This window comes from Pleurodeles waltl, chromosome 6, assembly GCF_031143425.1.
Source record: "Pleurodeles waltl isolate 20211129_DDA chromosome 6, aPleWal1.hap1.20221129, whole genome shotgun sequence".
NCBI classification, from domain to species: domain Eukaryota; kingdom Metazoa; phylum Chordata; class Amphibia; order Caudata; family Salamandridae; genus Pleurodeles; species Pleurodeles waltl.
In genome coordinates, this window is record NC_090445.1 from 1,688,631,261 (window position 1) to 1,688,650,089 (window position 18,829).

Below are 18,829 nucleotides of genomic sequence, written 5' to 3' on the forward strand. Positions count from 1 at the left end.
AGCGAGAGGTAAGTTTGGCGGTCTATTAACACCAGATCTAGAAGGTGACCCTGTGCTTGAGACCACTGTGATGCTAGGCATTGTTGTAAGGGCCTCATGTGCAGTCTTGCGTTTGGGACAATGGCTATGCATGATGACATCATGCCTAGGAGTTGTAATACCATCTTTGCTTGTATCTTTTGTGTTGGATACATGCGTTGTATGATGGTGTTGAAATTTTGAATTCTTTGTGGACTTGGAGTGGCTACTCCTTTTGATGTGTCTATTATGGCTCCCAGGTATTGTTGTACCTTGCGTGGCAGAATTTTGGATTTTGTGAAATTGACGGTGAACCCTAGTTTGAAGAGGGTTTGTATGATATGATTTGTGTGATTTGAGCACTCTATTAACGAATGGGCCTTGATTAGCCAGTCGTCTAGATATGGGAACACATGTATTTGCTGTCTTCTGATGTGTGCAGCGACTACCGCTAGACATTTGGTAAAGACTCTTGGTGCGGTTGTTAATCCGAAAGGCAGTACCTTGAATTGGTAATGTATTCCTTTGAATACAAACCTTAGGTATTTCCTGTGCGATGGGTGTATTGGTATATGGAAATAAGCATCCTTGAGGTCTAAAGTTGCCATGTAGTCGTGCAGCTTTAGCAATGGCAATACTTCTTGTAGTGTGACCATGTGGAAGTGGTCTGATTTGATGAAAGTGTTGACTACTCTGAGGTCTAGGATTGGTCTCAGTGTTTTGTCCTTCTTTGGTATCAGAAAGTACAGTGAGTAAACTCCTGTGTTTATTTGTGTGTTTGGCACTAATTCGATTGCATTCTTTTGCAATAGTGCCTGCACTTCTATCTCTAGGAGATTGGAATGGTGTGTTGTTAAATTTTGTGCTTTTGGTGGTATGTTTGGAGGGAACTGTAGAAATTCTATGCAGTAACCATGTTGGATAATTGCTAGAACCCAAGTGTCTGTAGTGATTTTCTCCCATGCTCTGTAATAATGACCTATTCGTCCCCCCACTGGTGTTGTGTGGAGGGGGTGAGTGACATGTGAGTCACTGTTTAGTAGTAGGGGTTTTGGGGCTTTGGAATCTTCCTCTATTTCTAGGGAATTGCCCTCCTCTATATTGTCCCCGAAAACCTCCTCTATACTGTCCTTGGTAACTGGACGGTGTGGCTTGTGAGGTGCTGGCTTGTGTGCTTTGACCCCGAAACCCCCCTCGAAAGGGCGTTTTACGGAATGAGCTGTAATTCCCTCTGCTCTGCGGGGAGTAGAGTGCGCCCATGGCTTTGGCAGTGTCCGTATCTTTTTTGAGTTTCTCAATCGCTGTGTCCACTTCTGGACCGAACAGTTCTTTTTCATTAAAAGGCATATTGAGAACTGCTTGTTGAATCTCTGGTTTAAATCCAGACGTTCGGAGCCATGCATGCCTTCTGATAGTTATAGATGTATTAATTGTCCGTGCAGCTGTATCTGCAGCGTCCATGGAGGAGCGGATCTGGTTGTTGGAGATGGCCTGTCCCTCCTCAACCACTTGTTTTGCCCTATTTTGGAAGTCTTTGGGCAGATGTTCAATGAGATGTTGCATCTCGTCCCAGTGGGCTCTGTCATAGCGCGCAAGTAGTGCCTGGGAGTTCGCGATGCGCCACTGGTTTGCAGCTTGTGCTGCGACTCTCTTACCAGCTGCATCAAACTTGCGGCTTTCTTTATCTGGGGGTGGTGCATCTCCAGATGTGTGAGAGTTGGCCCTTTTTCTAGCTGCTCCTACAACAACAGAGTCTGGTGGCAGCTGTGTTGTGATGAAAGCCGGGTCCGTAGGAGGCGGCTTATACTTTTTTTCCACCCTTGGTGTGATTGCCCTACTTTTGACCGGGTCCTTAAATATGTCTTTTGCGTGCCGGAGCATACCAGGGAGCATAGGCAGGCTTTGGTAGGAGCTGTGGGTGGAGGAGAGTGTGTTGAACAAGAAATCATCCTCGACCTGTTCTGAGTGGAGGCTTACGTTGTGAAATTGTGCTGCTCTAGCCACCACCTGAGAGTACGCGGTGCTGTCTTCTGGTGGAGATGGTTTTGTAGGGTATGCCTCTGGGCTGTTATCTGACACTGGGGCGTCGTATAGGTCCCATGCGTCCTGGTCTTGGTCACCCTGGCTCATGGTGGTGTGAGCTGGGGAGTGTGATGGCGTTTGTGCTGGTGAAACGTTAATCACGGGCGGAGGAGAGGGTGGTGGTGTAACTCTTTTCACCACTTTTGGTTGTGGTGCTTGTTCCGTCTGGAACTCCAACCTTCTCTTTCTCCTAATGGGGGGAAGGGTGCTTATTTTTCCTGTCCCCTGCTGAATGAAGATACGCTTTTGCGTATGGTCCGCATCAGTTGCTTGTAGCTCTTCCTCAAACCTATGCTTCTGCATTTGGGAGGTTAGCGAGTGCTCTTCTGTATAAGAGCCTGAAGCTGGGTCGCTTGCAGTTTGTTTCGGCATCGAAACTTTGTCTGCGTGTTTTTTCGGCTCCGAGGTGACTTTTTTCCTTTTCGGGGCCGAAACCTCTCGGCGTCGATCTGTTTCGGTGCCGCTGTCTCGGCGTCGAGCCGTGTCCACACCGGCATCTCGGTGTCGAGGCTTGTCTCCAGCACTTTCTCGGTCCCGAGAAGGCTGCGTGCCGGTGTCTCGACCGGAGTCGGACGATCTCGGCACCGTTTGGGCCTTTTTCGGTGCCGACGGTCGGTCACCGATTTTATGGGTTGAGCCATGGCCTGGTGGCAGTGGCGTCCCCTGGGCCTTGTAAATGTTTCTTTGTGTGGTTTTCGACGTCTTACTCACGGTTTGTGTATCGTCGAATCCTTCGGAGTCTGAGTCTTGGATCGAGAAGGTACCTTCCTCTTCCTGTTCCTCGAACTCCCGTCGGGCTGTCGGTGCGGACGCCATTTGAAGTCTTCTGGCTCGACGGTCTCGGAGTGTTTTTCGGGACCGGAACGCACGACAGGCCTCGCAGGTGTCTTCGCTGTGCTCAGGTGACAGGCACAGGTTGCAGACCAAGTGTTGGTCTGTGTAGGGGTATTTATTGTGGCATTTGGGGCAGAAACGGAAAGGGGTCCGTTCCATCGGCGTTCCTCAGCACGCGGTCGGGCCGACCAGGCCCCGACGGAGGATCGAAAAACTACCCCGAAGGGCACCGGAGCTCTTCGATCTTCGATGCGGTGTTGAATGTAAGTACGCCGATCCCGAACGCAACAATACCGACGAAAATCTTCCGAAATTAACTATTTTTTCTGTTCCGAAACTCGGAGCGACAGGAACACGTCCGAACCCGATGGCGGAAAAAAAACAATCGAAGATGGAGTCGACGCCCATGCGCAATGGAGACAAAAGGAGGAGTCACTCGGTCCCGTGACTCGAAAGACTTCTTCGAAGAAAAACAACTTGTAACACTCCGGCCCAACACCAGATGGCGAGCTATTGCAGAACATGCGTATCTACAGCGACAGATGCCATCGAACACAAATTAATGGTGGGTATCAGACCAGGCACCACAGTCAGGCAATCAAGGAACCTGAAACAGACAACCCGTGTTCAGGAGATGGACATCTCTGTTTGAAATTTTACTCTCTAGATGCAAGCAATGAACCCAGAAGGGATGCTGCTAATCTGAAGTCATGACTTTTACTGCAAGACAGTATGGCTGCTAAATATGTATTGATTATTTATATAGCACTGCGCAGACGGGTAGCAATCTATTCAGTAGAGGGCCACAGTTAGTATTTTTTAGTGTTAGTTGTAAAGTGTTGGAGTCAGTAATATATTTTCCAACATTATTTGATTTTTATTGAACAGATTAGCTGTCTGCAATTTTTTTTATTAAGACTGTTTGGTTATGTATCAATCTGCATTCCTTTTTCTGCGATTAAAAGGACTTGAGCGAGAGTGTATTATTCTACTGTTTCGTTGTCCTTGGCGTGGGGTCTTTAGATGTCAATAGTGTTCTTAGACAATACAGTTAAACACCTTTTGGATCACGCTTACACAGGCCAGGTCAGGGAGTCCGGTGGGAAGGGCACAGAAGGATTTAGTGGGGAAGGACAAGCAATACTGGACAGAAGGAGACACCGACTCACTTAGTAAGGAGGTGAAAATAAGCCTTTTATGTAAGTTATGAATAATTGGGTGATGGCTCCCAAGCTGTTGCATGCCAAGGATGTCAGGCACACTAAAATATTGTTATGGATTATTTTTGTAATTGTAGTTGTATCCTTCAGATCACGTGAGTACTTAAAGATGTTGGAATTTCATTGGTGCTGTTTGAGTCTCCATACCCATGTGTGATAGATTTCACCCTGGTTTCCAGATGTAAACTGGCATTCCATCTTTATCTCTGCAGGTGTGCGAGACAAAAGAAGATCTTTATCATCATTTCCAGGTCAAAACTGGCATTCTGCCTTTGCAATGTGTCAACGATATGTCATATGTGTTGTTTTGCTAAATTAGGTTTTAAATCATGGTCCGGAGTATGTGATACTTTCATCTCATCTACCTATTTATAGTGAGATCATTGATCTTTTTTATACTCCGAAATTCACATATGGAACAGCCATGTTTTCCAGATGTATCTAAGCTTCGGATGACATACAGCAGTCACTACTTTTGCTAGGGGTGTGGCCAGAGGAGGAGGTACCAGTGACAGCTTTCTTCTTGTATGATGGAACAATTAGTTCTGGGGCCAGTGTAGAGTGTAGCATCCTTTCCCATGAGCATTTCTGGAGTTTTAGCTGTAAAAATATTGACCCTTTTATTTGTATTACTTTGTGCATTAAGCACAGTAGTTTGAAGGTAGATTTTCGGGCAGTAGGCAGCCAATGTAGATCATTTAGAGCCAGAGAGATGTAGTCAGAAGGTGCCTTGCCACTGCATTTTGAATTATTTGGAGCTGGATAATAGTAGACATTAAAACTTCACATTATAGTTCATTGGCATTGTCCAGATGTGATGAGATGAGTGAGGTGTTTGACTGGACTTTCTGCAGGAATCAAAGGTAAAAGAAGACATGTGTGAGAGTGGGTGGTTTGTGGATTTGGTCAATTGGTTGTCTTATGGGATCAAGGACAGTGCTAAATTCATGATAATTCCTATGTGCCATTTCTTGGAGGAGGTGGTTAGTTGCATTAATAGTTCTTCGGGTGGTAGTGATCCTTACTTCCCTGCATTTTAGGAACTTTGTTTTTGGAGTGCTGAGTTTCAGGTGACTATCATCCATTGGTAGGTGGCTTTAGGTCATTCACCTAATTTTGAGAGCTGAGGGTCATTTAGTTTGTGCAATTTAAGGATTAGCTGGGAATCAGCACAGCTGTAGATTGTGAGGCTGTAATAACAGATGAATTCCAAGAAGTGGCTTGATGTAGGCATTGAACAAAAGCTGTGAGATAACGGATTCTTAAAGAACTGCTTTCTCAATGCTGTATGGTTTTTGAGGAGTACAGAGGGATGAGGAGATGATCTGTCTTTCAGATAGGAGTCCATCCCATCAAATATATTCCCTGGATATGTATATCGTTTAATCTTCTCAGCATGATTTCATGATGTACAGTGCTGGATGCTACTCATAGGCCCAAAAGAATGAGCGTGGTCACAGCCTTTTTATACACTGTGGTTTATAGGTTGTTCCAAATAGGCCGATTCCTTGTCCATGTTCCATCCGGAAGCCTATGTGGCGGTCCTCTTGCCGTTTTGAGATCTAGGAAAAGGCGATCCTTCCTATTAGTTTTCCAAAAAATTGTATATTGGAAATCGGTCTGTAATTGCTCGGATATGTGTGTATGTATGTGGTATTTCTTTACATGTAAGATAAGCAGGGGTGCTGCTTATGAACACTTTGAAAATGATGCAGCAGGTTTTGAAATAGATGTGGGCCAGCAAGGGGAGCCAATGGAGTTCCATCAGGAAGAGGGTGATGTGATCTTATTTGTTCAGGGCCTGGATGATATGTGCTGCAACATGTAGGATGCCCTTAACAGATACCATTGTGGACACTAACAGCCCATGGAGGATGTTACCACCAATCAGATGCAAGATTACAGGGCTCGAACAGTAGTTCTGAAGTTGCATTCTGGAAGAAACGGTTTCACACTCTTTAGACGAGAGAGTCAATACGAAGCCATCTCTTATTCGCAATGTGTTCCTTAAGGGTAAAGTCCAGGGTGCATCCAAGTGACTTGGCAGTCAGTGAAAGTTATGGTTCAAAACTGTTGAGGTTCCTGTACCGATGAAGCAGGTTTTTGCCATTTCTGGTTTGTTGCTCTTTAGAAATAACAAGCATTCTGTCTTGGTTGGGTTGAGCGTCGGGCAGGTGCTGAACAGCTATTTCTGGATGATGTGCAAGCAGTGTTTGAGGCATTGGATGTATGCTGCAGAGGAGACTTTCAAGTACAGTTTTGTATCACTGGTGAACCATAATGCTGTTGTCAGAAGAGTACCAAGCACCTCAATCTAGAGGCTTGGGATGCCAGGAGACAGTATGGCACCCTTGGAGACTCTGCAGGTGACAAGGATCTTTTGGGACCTAAATATGTCCAGGTGAACAAACCGGTGTTGATTGGAACAGTAGGAAAACCACTGAAAGACACTGCAGTTGAAACCCATTCAAGACACCAGAGAGCACTTGTGGGTGGATAATCGACTCAGCTGAAGGAAGCCGAGACATCCATCCATCAACATGAGGAGGCAAGGGTAGTTTACATCTTTGGTCAGGAACTCACTGTCTATGATGTGTAAGGTCGCGGTCTTGGTGCTCCAGCATGATCTGTTGGGTCCAGGACATTCTTCATAAATAGCACTTATATGTAGGATGCTTTGGGTTATGAATGAAATGTGCCTGTGGTTAGGCACTTGTTGATGACATTCAGTGTTAGGATTGCTACTGAGGTTGATAGTTGGATTATGCTGATCATCATTGGGGGCGGAGGTCTGAGGGTGCGCCTGCTGCACTGTTCGATCTCACCAGTGTCTGGCACTGTATGTGCCTCAGTTCCTTGAAGGACTGAGTAAGTGTGTGTTTTTCCTCAAATAAGCTTCCTTTGTGGGGTTGTTAATTTTCCTTCATTTAACAAGTATTTATCTAATGTTTTGGTTTTTGATATAAAGGAGATTCCAACTTTGAGACAGAAGAGTTGATGATGTTGTGCAACCTGGATTGTGAAATTTTGAGAATCGTCTGCAGTTCATTTGAGAAACATTTGACCGTGGTAATTGAGTTTTTTGAAAAGTAGGCTCCAGGAATTGTACCATGATCACTGAAGGATACAGATTTGTGTTTGTGTCTTCTTACATCATAATTCATGGAAAGCTTGTTCAGTTTCTCTTTTTCTTGTCTTGACATTCTTTGGGATAACCTGGTTAAAAAAAACAAAAAAACAAAAAAAAAAAAAAAACACGTTCATCCATTCATGTAGCTTCGCTGTTGAACTTTTCTGGTCCATCATTTATTTTTTGTAAGGTTGGTGTCACGGTTCTCCATACAGCGTTCTTCCTTTGTATGGATGTTGTCTTGTGAGAGTTGGTCACTGTTTTTGTTGGAATATCAGTATTCACTGAGACTGAGATTGGAGCAAACTCTGCAAAGTTCACCAGCTCTGAGTCGGTCCAGAGATCTGTGAAAGACTGAGATGTACCTTATAACAAATGGATCTCTCCAAGCAGGATTGCCCTATGGTAGCGCACCATCAGCGCTGCGAGTACATGATTGATGCCAGTAGATTGGACCACTTGGTCCCAGTTAGTAAACAAGTCGTCCAATGAAAGGCGACTTGACCGGGTACCGAGAGGCTCTTCTTAGGACTGCCAAGGTGATGTTATCATATTATGGCTGACTGTTCCAAAACCCCGTAATGGAGAGAAAGCCACCAATACTTTGAATTTCACATTCTGCTCTCAGACTATTCATTTATTCTCTCTCACGATGGAAATTTCCTATGACAAACTGTAATCCCTTTGACTCCCCACAAAGAAAAGCCTCAGCTTTGGTAGAAATTGAGACCTAAGAGTGGGTGTAACTACATTTAGGTAGTTTTCTGTAAAAGTAATGATTGCTTCTCATCAGTAGGCCAAGAGTGCACTTGAAAACTGAAGCGGGAGTCAATAATTTCAGCAGGTTGTCATAAGTGATTATTTTACTTAAAAAAAACATTCTTTGGTAACTGCCGTTTATCAGCTTTCCCTGGAAATGACAGTTTTCGCACTGATGCATGGCTCATAACACCCTGCAGAGTACCTGCTCAGGCAATGCCGGGCCGTGCAGACAAACTCTCCATAAACTAACCAGAAAAGAAGGGGCGTTTAATAAATAAAAATCAGACCCATTCATCTATGCGGGGATTATTCATTGGAAACAGTCATTAACTTCTCAGCTGCTGGAGGAAAACACTGATTTGTCACAGTTTGGCTGACAGGTTCACTCAAAAGAAATCCAAACCATACTTCATTAAGTACAAAACCTGCATTAAAAGGACATTAGCGTCTGACTTAAAAACCCATAAAAGCAAAAACGTTCCGAGTGAGGAAAGGGGCTGAGACGAAGAGGAAAGGAGAGGAGAGAAAAAGAGAAATTGAGGAGCGGGAGAAAGAAATAACTGAGAAAGATAGACCGTGTTAGAGGAGACGAGAGAGAGCAGAGTCCAGTGAAAGAGATCAGAGCAAGAAGTAACCCCGAGAGCCAAGAGCCACAGAGCAGAGTGACAGTAATAGGAGGAAAGAAGAAAAGGGGTGGAGTGAGGAAGCTAAAAATAAAAGCCAGAGGAAAAGACGAGGAAGAAAGAGAGAGGTAAGGGGGAAGAAGAGAGAGGGGAAGAAGAGAGGGAGCTAGGGAGAGAAAGCAAAGAGACCAAGCCAGAGAGCAAAAGATAGAAGGAAATGGGAGAGGAAAAGGGAGAGAGACAAAAGGTGCAGATATAGGGAGACATGGACAGTGAGAAAGAGACAAGGGGAAGGAAAGATAAAGCGGGGAGACACTCAGTCATATCAGGAAAGTGAACGGGGGAGACAAACCAAGAAAGAGGGTGGGGAAGATGGATAGTGGGGGGAGAGGGAACATAAGAGGAAAAGAAAGACTGTGTATAAAGGAGACACAGTAATACATAAAGGGAGCGAAAGAGGAGAACAGAAAACGAACATGAGAGGATGAAGAGAGAGACACACCAAACAAGCATTGGCAATGCTCGGTAGTATGGTTTATAAATGAGCGTGTGGTGAGTCTAGGCCTTCAATAAGGTATCATACAGGCACTCTGTCACTCATCATTGTACTAATCCACTGACTTGTTCTCGCATTCACCGACTCACCCACCCACAATAAAACATACACAGAAATGTAACAATCATGTGCAAGACAAATTAAAGGAATACGTGTAGAAAAAAAAAAGAAGAAAATACTGCCACATGCAGGAAGGGCATAAGCTTACATTAAAAAGAAGTTACAATGTTAAGTTAGAAGCAGGAAATCGTGTTGAAATGATGAAGTGAATAGTGTATACACAATTGAATCAACAAAACATAAAAGTATACTGGATTTAATATATATACTTTTCACAATATATAATAAACAGATCCATCTTAATCACTGGCTTATTATACAAAAACAATTCAGCCAATATTTTACTGCGTATAAGCTTTCCAGCAAGGTAAAGGCTGCAACACAGTCATTCTTTCAATGATTTGATACGTTATTGATGATGCCATTTAACAAGCGATGACTGATGTTTTATGGGCGATCGTAAGTAGTGCATGACGGAGATGGAGCTTATGGTTAGTTTCCTATGAATTTCACTGGTTTGTAGTTTTTTTTTTGTAACAACAACTGCATTTTAGCTGTCTGTTCCAGTATGTTGCTGAGTTGTTTGTTTAAACGTATGTTGCATGTTCAACCAGAGCTTCAGCGTATTTATGGGGTTATTTAATCTCATTCTGCTTGCAGCTGTGCTTTGGATTGATACACCTGCTGCGCATGGACTTCAGCTGAGTGCAGTGCAAATTAGTCGCAGGGCCTGGGCCAACACAGTCGTGCAAGCGGGGTGGACTGAAATGCCTACCCTTGTGGCATGGGCTCAGCCCAACAAATCCATGGGCAGCCAACCTCCAGAGCCCAAGGCCATTGGCTGTGTGCAGCAGGGTTGGCCACTGGGACTAAGCCCAACCCACCACAGACAGCCAACCAGTACTGTGCACAGCCAAAGACGTGTGCCGCAAGGATAGGCTTCAACAAGATGCTGGAAGCCAACACCTGCTCCGTACAGCCAAAGAACACACAAAATGGAGGGTTGGCCAAGCCCAGCTATAGTACACAAAATAATTTATTTTTTGACTTTTTTGTCTGGACCTGCAAATATTGTGCTGGATTTACAAATCCTGAAAGCCCAGAAAGACCCACAGGACATTGGCATTGTCTAGGATTCGCACATCTGAAACAGGATTTGCAAATCTTCAATAAAAAACATTTTTTAAATATAAATTTTAGAACCAAGGGGGTCTTCTAAAGGCACCTACCAGAAGGGCCTGTGTATTAAGGTAAGCTCACTCAGCCCCTAAAAGTCATTTTTTTTTTTTCCCCCAACACAGTGCTGGGTGCGTGACGGATAATGGTGGCTGCCACAAAAATGTTCTGCGACAGTGAGCGAATCAGAGCACAGTGAATTCATGAATCCGCAATGGTGAACAAGAATAAACAACTTTTCCTAATACTGTGCTTCTATTTTTAGAACTGGCCTCCCCAAGCTTCTATGGTTTCGTCTGTATAAAACGTAAACATAACCATAACGTTCCTGTAACCTTTGGTTTATTCAGTGAATTTCTATGTTTTTTTTTTTTTTTAACGGAAAGTTATATATAAATACCGTACCTTAATACAACCACAATAGAGCATGGATGACCTCCCACATATACTAAACCCCATGATGCGCAAGGCCTTTGGCCATGCACGGCGGGGGATGGTGTGTGAGATGGTGACATTTTTTCCATTGGGCTTTGGAGTCTTGGATCCATTGTGGATTTACACTGGGGGTTGACCTGTGGGCCGCAGTGGATCCGCAAATCTGCGACTGGGCCAAAAAAAAGAGAGAAAAAAAAAAAAGAGGGGTCTCTTAGAGACCCCTCCATGTGTCTTGTGGGGTCACATCAGCTGATATTCTTATATCAAGAAACTATAACTCATGCCCCAAGGTAACTATAACTCACGCCTTTGCCATGCACTGCTAACTAACCCACATATTATAATCATGCCATCTTCTATGACATCATTGATAATATTACTACAACATTTGAGAAAACTGTGCATGGAGGGGGTGTGAGTTATAGTTACCTTAAGGCACGAGTTACAGTTACTTAGGATAACTGTAACTATAACTGCTGACAGTTTATGTTTTTTTGTCTGTAAAATCTGAACCTAACTAAAACGTCCCTGTAAACTTTGTTTTTTTCAGTGAATTCCTTATGTTTTTTTTTTTTAAATTCTATTTCCTAACTATAATGATCCTGTAACCTTTGTTTTTTCAGTGAATTTCTAACTTTTTTTTTTAATGGTTTTTGAGAATTACAATGTCCCTGTAACTTTTGGTATTCACTTAAAAACAAAGGATATAGGGAAGTTATAGTTAGTCATTTTCTGAATGTAAAAAAGCATAGAAATTCACCATTTAGAGTTACTTCAAGTAACTATAACTTGCGCCCCTGCCATGCACAGTTATGTTATCAATAATTTTACTGCAGATTTTACAGTGACATTATCAATTATTTACTCAAAGAGGTCATCAGTGCTATAATTTGTGGGGTAATTAGGAGTGCATGGCGAGGGCACGAGTTATAGTTACCTTAGGGCGCAGGTAATAGTTACTTGAAATAACTAACTATAACAGGTGACTTTCTATGGTTCTCCACGTTTAAAAACTGAGCCTAACTAGAACGTCCCTATAACCTTTGGTTTTTTAAGTGAATTTCTATGTTTTTAAAAAAATTCTATTGCCTAACCATAACGTCCCTGTATCCTTTGTTTTTTTTCAGTGAATTTCTAGTTTTTTTTTTTTTTTTAATGTAATTTTCATTACTATACGTTAATCCAACCACACCAATCTCTTCTGCCGTGCACGGCAGTGGTTGGCCGCAGTGCCTGACCTGTGGCCAGGCCCTGCGGCCAACACCTATAACCAGCCAACCCCGCACCGTGCACGGCCTTTGGCCATGCGCAGTGGTGGTTGGCGGCAGAGCCTGCCTTGCTGTCAGGCCCTGCGGCCAACCCCTATAACACAACCCTGCACAAAGCCGTCCTGCATGCACCCAAACCCAAGCTGCACACCGCCTTCAGCTGTGCGCTGCATGAACTTGAAAGCAGTTGGTGGGGTTTTCTTCATTTTTTTCTGGATCCGCGGACCCACGGAAGCAGTCATGGATCATGGCTGCTGCTAATTTTCTGTCAGGTTGCGGCTAGCCAAAGCTGGCCTTATTTATCACCCCCCCCCCCCCGATTCACGTGCCTATATCTCTATATTTTTTTGTCTAAAATTACCCCAAACCCACTGAAAGGATTCGCACCAAACCACGAAAAGCGTGATCTGTGCAACACCATCTAGCTTCCTGCCAAATCTGGTGTAATTCCGTTCAGTGGTTTAGGCCGTAGGTGTGTCTAAAGGTCCCTCAGAAAAATGAATGGGGAAAATGTGTTTTGGGACCCCACCTTTTACTTTTTTTTCCCCTTCTCTCTCTTAAAGCTTAACATTTTAAACAAAACAAACAATAAAAACACCAATTATAGTTAACGGAAGAAACTATAACAAACACCCTCGCCATACACTGCCTATGACCTCACAGATTAAATTGCTCATGAAATGTTAAATGACATCATTGGTAACATCACTGATGACATCTGAAGTGACATCGATGATGACAACACTGTATGGCAGGGAGTGCAAGCTATGTCATAGAACATCTCATAAGTGATCTAATATTTGAGGTAATTACCAGTGCATGGCAAGGGCGCGAGTTATAGTTACTTGAGATAACTATAACTGTTTAAATTCAATGGCTTGGTTAATTTAAAATGGTATTTTAACTGACATTGTCACCTAACTATAACGCCAAAGGAACCTTTGCTTTTTTAGTAAATTTCTAGTTTTTTTTCTTTTAAATGTAAAGTAATATTTTATTACCATACGCAACGCCAAATCCAAGCCACGCACGACCTATGGCCGTGCACAGCATGGGGCTGCCACAGGGCCTGGCGTCTAACCACACAGAAGCATCTAAACCCTCACAGGCAGCCAACCACACACTGCACACGGCCTTCAGCCATGTGCAGAGTGGGGTTAACCACAGGCCAGGTCCTCGCCCAAACCCCTGCTGCGCCCAGAAACACTACCTGATCTAATCCACTCAGCATTGAACTCCAGTCCACATTCAGTCTCTTCCTCTATTCTAGGTGCAGTAGATCTATGTATGTACAATAAAGTGCTCTCAAGTGCCAACAGAGTGAAATATTTATACAATATACAAGAACGCCTATTACAGTTCATGCATGCCTGTATTTAGGAAGGGTCTGTGCTGTAGGTGCCAGAAGGTACCAGTCAGTGTCGGTGAAAAGGGCAATATGTTGCAGCTTTCAGCAACTGCAGCAACTCACAACCTGTTTAAGGAGGGACAGCACAGGATTCAGGATTTCCAAAATCTAAAAATAGTTAAAAATAATATGTTCCAGGGGAGGGAGAGAGGAAGAATCCGAGCCATCAAATAAGTAGCGAGCAAATATGAGTGACGATAAAGCCAACCAATGGTGAGCAATGGGCCAGCTAGAAGTCCATTGTAAGCCTTTTAAACTTACTGGGAAGCCTACAAAAAGGTCTTTCACAACCAGTTAGCTTGCACTGTGTAGTGGGCAAAATCTGAAAAAAAACACACTGAACGGGTGAACTGACCACTTCTGACACTGGCCTGTGAGACAAGCCGCGTTGAGAGCTGATGTTTCTGTCTCGGTTTCTTCTCTGTAGTTTAGACACTTATTTCCTTGCACCAGTAACAAAATAGATTTTTAAAGCTAAAGCACAAATTGTTTTTTTTAATCAATATATATCGCAGCAAGATCTAAAGGTACCCATGTCAGACATGGGTGGCCCACACAGACATCATTTTGGTTCCGATCTTTGCGAATATTTGTTCTTCTTTTTGCCTATACTGAACAGCATGGTAAATAAACATTGGCTATGCCAACAGGTGCGATTTATTGGCTTTGTCAATGCTTGTTATTATGTTTCCTTCTCTAGACGAAGTCCATAATATCACGAATATTCTCCAAATTGAAAAAGAAAAAAAATACTTAATTTTGTCGGACTGTACAGAAAATGCCTATCTCCAGATTCTAACTACTTTAGCTTGGATTGTGTGTTTTAGGAATTGCCCGTTTTTATGGGCGAGCACAAAGTGCTCCGTCCATTCTGTAATCTCTCTTTGGGCTTCAAACCACGCCCATGTTACGTCAGTCACTTACATTGGTTTGTGGGCTTGCCTTTTAAAATCTGCTTGTTTCATTTGTGAAAGGCATGCATACGTCATGCCTTTTCCGGTGTTTAGCCTGCCTACACAGCACCGGGAAAGTACCAAAAACATACAAGGCTCGATGTTTTCAGCCAGGAGTCCGGACTACTTTATCTGTTTATTTTCCACGCAGCGCGAACTCACTGCATTTTACATAGCGTTTTTTTTTTTACAACGCTAATAGCTCTAACTCGAACAAATGCGAGACCCGTTGCATTGAAAATGCTTGTTTGCCGCCGCAACCAGTTATTAGCAGCTCCTTCTGATGCTCCTACCATTTGCCCCCAACGCCGGCTGGTGCAGTGGTTGTCACTGTAAAGTTTTATTCCTTTGTTCTTACGTTTGTGAGGAGTTTTCCTCAGTTGGATTTCTTCATGTCCCTCCGAGTGAGGCGGATCTCGGATATGGTCCTCATTTTGAAACACAGCTTTGGAGAGCTGATGTCATCACCCTGTGCCGCCTGCTAAGGCTGGCTCCTGCTGCTATGGATGCAGTGTCACTCAGTCCTAAAAAGGATCTGTGTGCCGGGCCACGGCTGCAGTGGTGAACCCCGGGAGCCCTACCTCGCTCCCAGCACTGAAGCTTACTCCACCACAGCATGGACATATCACCTTGTGTTGCCTGCTAAGGCTGGGTCCTGCTGCTATGGATCCAGTGTCACCAAGTCCTAAGAAGGAGCTGTGTGCCGGGCCACGGCTGCAGTGGTGAACCCCGGGAGCCCTACCTCGCTCCCAGCACTGAAGCTTACTCCACCACAGCGTGGTCCTATCACCTTGTGTTGCCTGCTAAGGCTGGGTCCTGCTGCTATGGATCCAGTGTCACCAAGTCCTAAGAAGGAGCTGTGTGCCGGGCCACGGCTGCAGTGGTGAACCCCGGGAACCCTACCTCGCTCCCAGCACTGGAGCTTACTCCACCAAAGCGTGGTCCTATCACCTTGTGCCGCCTGCTAAGGCTGGCTCCAGCTGCTATGGATCCAGTGTCACTCAGTCCTAAGAAGAAGCTGTGTGACTGGACCACGGCTGCACTGGTGAACCCCGGGAACCCTACCTCGCTCCCAGTACCGGAGTTTACTCCACCACAGCGTGGTCCTATCATCTTGTGCCGCCTGCTAAGGCTGGCTCCAGCTGCTATGGATCCAGTGTCACCAAGTCCTAAGAAGGAGCTGTGTGACCGGGCCACGGCTGCACTGGAAAACCCCGGGAGCCCTACCTCGTTCCCAGCACCAAAGCTTACTCCACCACAGCGTGGTCTTATCACCTTGTGTCGCCTGCTAAGGCTGGGTCCTGCTGCTATGGATCCAGTGTTACTCAGTCCTAAGAAGGAGCTGTGTGCCGGGCCACGCTGCAATGGTGAACCCCTACCTCTCTCCCAGCACCGGAGCTTATTCCACCACAGCGAGGTCCTATCACCTTGTGCCGCCTGCTAAGGCTGGATCCTGCTGCTATGGATCCAGTGTCACCAAGTCCTAAGAAGGAGCTGTGTGACCGGGCCACGGCTGCACTAGTGAACCCCGGGACCCCTACCTCGCTTCCAGCACCGCAGCTTACTCCACCACAGCGTGGTCCTATCACCTTATGTCACCTGCTAAGGCTGGGTCCTGCTGCTATGGATCCAGTGTCACCAAGTCCTAAGAAGGAGCTGTGCGACCGGGCCACGGCTGCACTGGAAAACCCCGGGAGCCCTACCTCGTTCCCAGCACCAAAGCTTCCTCCACCACAGCGTGGTCTTATCACCTTGTGTCGCCTGCTAAGGCTGGGTCCTGCTGCTATGGATCCAGTGTTACTCAGTCCTAAGAAGGAGCTGTGTGCCGGGCCACGGCTGCAGTGGTGAACCCCGGGAGCCCTACCTCGCTCCCAGCACTGAAGCTTACTCCACCACAGCGTGGTCCTATCACCTTGTGCCACCTGCTAAGGCTGGCTCCTGCTGCTATGGATCCAGTGTCACCAAGTCCTAAGAAGGAGCTGTGTGACCGGGCCACGGCTGCACTGGAGAACCTTGGGACCCCTACCTCTCTCCCAGTACCGGAGCTTATTCCACCGCAGCGTGGTCATTATTAGGGAAAGACCACACGGCGAATGCCTTTCAGGTGAGGGACCTGCACACAAACCAGCCCTATTCCGCAGAAAAAGCAGTTTCAGGCAGAGGCTGCTCTGTTTTCTTGCTGTGTGAAGGCATGCACCGTGACAGCAGCAGACAGGGAAAACCCCAGGGATGGACTGAAGCTGTAAAAAGTTATAAGGACTCTGGCATTTTAAACCTCTTTTATGGCACCACTGACCTAGAACATGCGCCTGCAGGGTCCTGCTCGACACAGACCCTTTACAATCACACAGGAACATTCCTATCCCAAGCGCAGGTCACCGATGGTCATATTACTCACGTACACCAGTGGGTTTTACCATCACCAGTGCTTTAAATGGAACTAGAGTACCTGTTTGCAGCACAGCTCTGAATTCTTCTTGAGGGTGGGGGAGCATCAATCTCAAACTTCACCCTACAAAATATTTCATTGCCATTTTATTTTTACCGGTGCAGCTCACACCGGCCCAGAGACATGCTAGACCTATACTGCCTGCATCCAAGCTCTGCAGCCAACCCCATATAACAACCCAATCCCTGTGAGCGGCACAGATTAGCTCTCAGCAGCAGTTGACAAGTAAGAACCCACTCATCATAGTCACTACTTGAGATATTGCACTCTAAAAAGGAAGGATGCAAACACCTCCATCAAAGTTCACAGATAACTTTTCAAGGTGAAAATGCAGAGACCATGCGCTAGAAATGTGGGTGATTAGTGTGTTACAGAAGTGAAGCTTCAACTTGAGCACCTGCTTTGTTTATATCTCTAAGTGATTCCCATTGAGGTTTAATTTCTGTGAAGTAAACCTTGTTCCGATTCCGATAGACAAAAACAAACAGCAACCTCCAAGGTACCCGGAGTTGGCCTGGGTGGGGTGGCGGTTCACAGGGCCATGTATGGCTCCAAGACGGGGCTGTGCTGCCCCCCTCTATGTTTTCAATTTTGCCTCATGGAGGTGGTGGCCCCCAGGGCTGAGGGTCTGAGACTGATCCCCCTCTAAATCATTCTGCAGCCCCAGGGAGGTGGTGGTGAGAGGGGGGGGGGGGGGGGGGGGGGGGGGGGACCGCAGGACTCTCCAACTTATATTTTATTAGCATGTTGCCCCAGGGAGGTGGCAGTCCCAGGGTTTGGGGGAGAGGGGGTCAAGAGTTGTGGAGGCCAGTCCCTAAAACCTTAGCTGGTGGCAGGGCAAGGAGACCAGAAGACGTCTGGTGACTGATGGTTACGTTCTGCTTTTACAGACCGATGGAAGCTCCTCTAACAAGGGGTCGCATGAGCTGTCACTTGTCCATCCTGATTCTAGACCCAACCTTCTGACAAGTCTCACTTCATCATTAGTGGAACCTGGAGACCCGCAATGAATCATTACTGGAATCTGGAGGGCCCCCCACTGTGTCATTACTGAAAGCTGGGGACCCAACCTGTCAAAATTATTTTATTTTCTAAGCAGTCGCGGACCCCCTGAAGAGGATTCACGGGCCCCCAATGGTCCCCAGACCACAGGTTGGGAACCACTGCTCTAGGTGTCTGATGGTTACGTTCTGCTTCTACAGACCTAAGAAAGCTCCTCTAACAAATGGTCTCATGAACTTTCTCTTGTCCTTCCTGACTATGCTTCTGGTGGCTGCACTCTGCTTCTACAGACCAATGAAAGGTCCTCTAACAAGGGGTCTCGAAAGCAGTTACTTATCCTTCCTGACTCTCTGCTTCTGATGGCTACACACCGATTCTTCAGGCCGATGGATACTCCCCTAACAGGGAGTTCACAGTGCTCATCACCCTATAGCTAAATTGAAACCTACATTAAGATATGTCCAGGGCAATGAGACCAGAAGACGTCTGCAATGAAATTTCCAATGAAGGTGGCTAGTTCCATCTCATCCCTTTTTCTAAGCCCTGTAGAGCCATGATTGAGGGTGTGTTCATGTCAGCAAGTGGCAAACTTGGTGATTGAATGTGCTGCATGCAGCACACTAAGTGAGTTACAGGTCACTAGTGACCCATATTGAGCAGCTGAAAAGCCTCAGATTGCATATAGACCTAGCTCTACAGACCAGAATGGTCTTATTCTCCTTTGGCTCTTCTGGGTGGCCTCTCTCCTCCCTTTCAGGGTCCAGATCCATTCCAGCTCAGGACATGTGGTAGGAGGACCAAAGATGATCTGAAGAAAGAGTGCTTTGAACACACCAAAGCCAATTGCCCGACG

General features: G+C 45.6%; 1 protein-coding gene across 3 annotated transcripts in view; it reads right to left on the bottom strand.

Moving 5' to 3' along the window:
• The window catches only part of MAPKAP1 (MAPK associated protein 1), a 541,270-nt gene that overhangs the window by 300,513 nt on the left and 221,928 nt on the right, over positions 1-18,829 (bottom strand). The gene's annotated exons all lie outside the window — the stretch shown is intronic.